We start from the raw sequence: 6,140 nt of genomic DNA on the forward strand, positions 1-6,140 counted from the left end.
TGACTAATACAGATAAACTTGTTATATTTAAATTCTATACTGTCAAAGAGAAATTGTACTGAACACTTGTTAAAAAATGGTCAGGAAGACTTTACTCAAGAATATTATAATATGGGTCAAGATTATTGCCATAGGGGAGAAAGACTGAATTCAACTCAAGGCAAAGAGTTTTTAAGTACTGAGGTGAGTTAGTGGAAAAGTCCTAGAGGACATGAGAAGGGAGGTTGTTCAGTGTGATTAGGCCATCTCTGCTAATTGGTACTTAAAGAAATTAGGCTCATACCTTCCAATAGAGACTGGGAGACAGGGACCCTATCCTTCTTTGTAATTATATTTCAAAGGGATGGCTCCCAAATTCGTGAGAAAGACATTCCTAGGATGCAAAATTTGCAAGAGGCTGGGAGAAAATTTACACCTCAAAAAGGCAGAAAAGGAATTTACAATTGCAAGTGTTCCAAAGTACATGCTCTAAGAAAAGGGAGGTCAGGGGCCTATAGTCTGACAAGCAGAGGCCCATCTTTGCACGCAAACAGCTGGAAGATGGTTGCACTCTTTCTGATTACAACATCCAGAAAGAGTCTACCCTGCACCTGGTCCTCCATCTGAGGGGTGGTATGCAGATCTTCGTGAAGACCCTGACTGGCAAGACTGTCACCCTGGAGGTGGAGTCCAGTGACACCATCGAGAACATGAAGGCCAAGATCCAGGATAAGAAGGCATCCCCCCTGACCAGCAGAGGCTCATCTTTGCAGGCAAACAGCTGGAAGATGGCCACACTCTTTCTGATTACAACATCTAGAAAGAGTCGACACTGCACCTGGTCCTCCATCTGAGGGGTGGCTGTTAATTATTCAGTCTTGCATTCATAATACCCAATGATGGCATCACTCTGCACTCTAGCCATTTGCCCCAATTTAAGATTAGAAATGACCAGTTTCAGTAATAGCTGAACCTGTTCAAAATGTTAATAAAGGTTTTGTGGCATTGTAAAAAAAAAAAAAAAGAAAAGAAACCTGTATAAAGTTTAGTCAACCTCAGGGGAACATTAAGGATGCCTTGGTCAATGCCAAAACGTAAAACTCTCTAGCTTATCATTAAAAGAAAAAATTGGGGGTGAAGGGATATGGTATGTCATTGCTAAATGCATACACTGCAGGATTATTTCTAAAAACTAAGAATTTTTATACTTAATTCACTCATTTTTTTGCCACCAAATATTTAAAATTTGCCTGTTATGTGTCAACCAATGGTAGTATATACACTGCAGTGTGCTTTGAATACATATGAGATATTACTAATTAGCTGAAGCAAGTGATACCAGATTACTAGGTAATAACATTAAGTTTACTAGCATCCAGGGGACTTTTACAGCCACAAGCAGATGGAAGAGTTTTTAATCCACATTGAATAAAATTGACAGATAAAATGTTTACCTATTCCCTCTTGCTCTTGCTTCTTCATTATTGCACTTGCTTTCCCAGAAATTTTCTCCAGAAGATCTACATACTCAATGTTAATATTTACCTTTATATTCTTAAAATTAGGAATAGCAGGTAAATTTAATGCACTTTGCTCTAAACAGAAGACAATATAATGATGCTCTAGTGTTTGTTTTTTTTTAAACTTTAATATAGGTGATGATTCTGAGAAACAAATCTAGGGACTAAATATTTTGTATTCAACAGTATATTCTATATTATACAATAAATATGCAATAGTATAATTACATATAATAACATATCAAATTTAAGTTTCTTAAAATGTTAAATAATTGTGTAAATTATATGCTATATTTCATCTCTTTTGTATTGTCCAGAAATATCTTAGTTTGTTTCTCTAATTAGCAATACTTTAGCTCATATCCTTTGACCAACTCTAATTGTACTTCTATTCCATTTCTTTCACTGAATAATTTATTCAGCAAATATTTAATAAACACCAAGTACATATCAGGCATTGTGATAATTACTGAAAATACATAGAGAAATTAAGTGCACTCAACGAGTTCTCATTATAATTTTCAAATAATTATTGTATAATATAACAATTGCTCTAAGAGATTTTTTTTTAAATGTAATATAATCACAGAAAGCAAAGTGACTAGGCCTGAGGAAGATGGAAGTTTTCACAGAGAAAGGGGTATTTGATTTAATTACTTAAGACAGAGTGGAAGTTTCTTTGTTATCTTCTGGTATCCAGTAGGGGGAAAATGCATTATAAATGCACAGTGGTAAATGATAAGGCTTCTCCAGTTTGTGAGGGATGCTTATTCAGGAGAATAAATAAGTAAGGGCTAGAAAAGATAAACTGTAAGCACAAATGTAGGCTTATATTACTAAATGTCTTATTATGGAAAAATTATTTTTTCTGATGATACAACAAAGGAATATTCAAAAAAATGTATAAGATTTTTTGATAAAGCAATAAATGCTCAACCTGCATATAATTCTTAAAAATACTTACTTAGGATCTCTTTTACATCAAAAATCATGGCATATTTTAATGACACTCAAGGGTAACAAAATCCAGATAAGTTTTAAAATATTTGGTTAAATAAATTCCAGAAATAAGCTATCACTGCTTATATCATGATTATTTTCATGTGATTACAAGATATTCATGTAAACATTGAGTGAGAAATTATCCAGCTATCCAGCTAAACCTTGTATGTGTATAAATTATGCATTTTGAACGTATCTTATATATAACACATATTATATGAGCATTAACTTAATTAATCAAAAAAATTAAGAAATTTAAAAATATCTCAATGTGTTAAAAACTAAAAATCCCTAGGAAAAAAATGTCAATGAATCATTAAAGAGAGTAATAAATAAGAGTCTCAAATCTAAATGAAAATTGTTGACTATAAAAGGAAACATAAAACAATTAATAAATAGAAAAGCAATAAACAAATAGAAACATCAGATCAAAAAATTATCAAGCATTAATCAAAGTGGAAAAGCATGCTACAAAATATGCATTCCAACTGTTATCTCTACAAAGCAAAATATTGACAACAATAAACACTTTGAATACATACAATACAAAATCATTCATAACTATTAAAATCTGTTAGAATATATGATACACTGGCTACATCTAGTCATTCTATTATATAATGGAAGAATTGTGAAAGCTGTAGTAGTTCTGTTTTCATTTAAATAGAACTTTGGCAAAACTATGTGAATTCATAGTTGTTAATACCAGTGAAATGGAATATGTCTCTGAAACTTTAGGAAAAAGAAAAATCCCAGTAAACAAATAGTCATAATTTCAAACATCTGAGTTTTGCAGTGTAAAGGAATAATTTCATTCAAACATTAAATCATAATTTAGAAATGTAGAAGACTATTCATACATTTATCATATTTCAATAAGATAATGCATTCACATAGGAATGGAGTAATCTACTCCCTCACTTAAATAGTGCCTGCTTTAAAAATTATCAAATTTAAAGTTTTATTTTATGGGTCAGTAAAAGATCATACACTAGATAAGGTATAATTAAGAAAATAAGACATAAATGGCATACTAATAACCATCATTTAGTTTATAAAAGCCTTTTGACAGTTGTCAAGATGTTAGTTAAAATTAAAAATCATTCATCAGCTTAACTTATCATGACTTTATCAACTTAGTTTTCCAGGCTATTAAAGGTGCATTTCTCTTGTACTAAATTTTTCTGCAATTAGACTACTGGCTACTAATTTAAAGAGTATTGAGATAATCATTGCTTAGATTTTAGTTAGATAATATATTAGACTGGTTATTGCAGTGAGTATCCAGCCAACAGCATATATAATAAAATAGTTGTGGTAGTGGTAAATATATACAACACTATATAATTAAACATATATAATATATAGGTATATGTGTACTATATAATAGTATAATACATATATTAATATTATATAACATAATATTTGTGGTATATGTACACATATATACTACCATTACTAATTACAATAATGATAATGATCGCATAAATAATAGCTTAATACATACCTTATTATAGTATTATTTTGTATTGTATTATTTTATATTAACATATAAAATAATTTTAATACTACTACTAATAATAACACTAATGAACAAACATGTTATCAGGGATGAAAACAAAGTCTGTTCTTAATAACAGAAACTCTGATATCACTCCAATGTGAGGTAAATCTCCAATTCTGGGGCCTTGGTACAGAGGAGATTTTTTTAAGTGTCTCTGATTTTCCAACAAGAAACCACAAAGAAAGGTAAAGTAGCTTCTATATTGTGAATCATAAAATATTATTATGATTTCCTCTTTTGGAAACCAAATAACTCTATATATCTAGGTTTCAAAGAGTGAGTATATTTTCATTTTAAATGCTCTCAAAATTATCAATAGCTTTACACTCACAAATATGATATGACAGAAAAGTTTTGATTTCCAATATTATTAAATTGTTCCCCCTAAGTAATGAAAAAGAACAGAACCAATAAAAAGAGTCTCATTCTTTTAAATGAGGCACGAGTAGAGAATAAACCGGGAAGAAACAATCCCACCACTTCTGGAACAGCTATAAAAGAGCAGGACCACTTGCAAAGAGCCAACATCTCATGGATGGGAAGTGAGGAGAATGGCATAACAGGGATGATGTGCTGTCAGGGCTGGGACTTCTAGAGGACACACTGTCCTTCAGATGATGCTCTGAGCCCCTTAAGAATACCTATAGGAGCTGGTTAAGTGACCCAAAATAGAGGCCCTAAAGCAACCAATTGATGACCATCATATCTTATCAGCACCTTTCTAAGGAAGATGCCCAGATTGTAAGAAATACTTTCCCAGGACCAGGGATAGAAGCAAAGGAGTATGAGCAATTCGTATCACTTTTCTCTTTTTCATTTTTATCCATAATGCCCAAATTAGTAGGCCTCTTTTTTCTCTGTAGGGGTTGGTGTATGAAGAGTGTACAATTTATTGAAAACATCTTGGGAGACTGGATAAATGTATAATTGGTTCTCTTAAATCAATTAAAATTATATTGAATCTATTCTACAGTAGCTTGTACAAGCTAATTAACATTTCCAATCTCAGTTTCTTCAGGTGTGACATGGGCATATAAATTATATTTACTCCATGGGGTCATTATGAGGATTCAATGCTATAAAGCTAAAGTCAGCAAACTTTTTTCATGAAAAGCCAGATAGTAAATATTTTCCACTGTGTGGGCTATATAGATCCAATCTCAGCTCCTTGATGCTGCTGTTGTAGCATGAAAGTAGCTACAGACAATATGTAAAAGAATGAGGGTGGCTGTGTTTCAATAATTATTTATAAAAGCAGGCAGCAGATGAGATGTGGATTATAGACCATAGTTTGCTGACTGCTGCTATAATGCATGAAAACTATTTACCACAGATCTTGTAAAATGGTACAACACTGTCATCAAAAGTTACTATTATTATTGGATCGTAATTTAATATAGCTATTTAATTTCCATAATATTAGTTAATGGTAATTGAAAGCTCACTCTTTATTTATTCAACAAATATTTAAAGACTGTCTCTCATAAGTAAGTCACTGTGTCAGGTTATTTACATACTATATCTCCTCTGGAGTAGTCTATTGGGTGTAGTCCATAAAGGTAGGCCTCCCAGAGCAGAGAGGAGTTAAGAAGTATAGAGAATGGATCAGAGGGACAAAAGGACATTAGCAGATATATATTATATTAATTAATCATCATTAAAACAATTAACTTGAATACTAGGCTTCTCCTTTTCTGAAGCAGAAACTGAGGCCAAAAGAAGTATTGTATAGAAAGCCACCTAACTACTAAGTTACTACTATTTGAACTCATCGAGTCTTCAGAAAATAGAGCCCATGTTCTTATTCTTCTGCCTCTATGCTCTACTGCCTGCCTTGAAATATGGATAAGATCTCAGAAATGCTGAACTCAAGAATCTCAGTATCTCATGTCACTCTATGAAGGTTAAACTAGGCATATCATTGAGCATTCTCTGGGGACCCTCGAGGAGGCAGAAAAAATAGAGCCAATTAACTGAGTGGCTCAGAGTGCCTGACTGAATTCATATGTCTGTTTCCTAATATGTCCTAAAATTATTTGAACTGCTAGAATATTTATTTTAAAAAAAGAATTAAT

The 6,140-nt window shown here is 32.1% G+C and overlaps 1 long non-coding RNA gene across 1 annotated transcript; it reads right to left on the reverse strand.

Annotated features, from left to right (window-relative positions):
* Nucleotides 1–554: 554 nt before the first annotated feature.
* LOC116749554 lies at nt 555–5,846 on the reverse strand. Its single transcript, XR_004348635.1, has 3 exons — nt 5,834–5,846; nt 5,365–5,366; nt 555–840 (listed from the first exon to the last, which is right to left on the reverse strand). It is a non-coding gene; the product is annotated as an uncharacterized LOC116749554 (long non-coding RNA).
* Between the last annotated feature and the right edge of the window lie 294 nt (nt 5,847–6,140).

This window comes from Phocoena sinus, chromosome 2 (assembly GCF_008692025.1).
Source record: "Phocoena sinus isolate mPhoSin1 chromosome 2, mPhoSin1.pri, whole genome shotgun sequence".
In the NCBI taxonomy this organism is placed as follows: Eukaryota; Metazoa; Chordata; class Mammalia; order Artiodactyla; family Phocoenidae; genus Phocoena; species Phocoena sinus.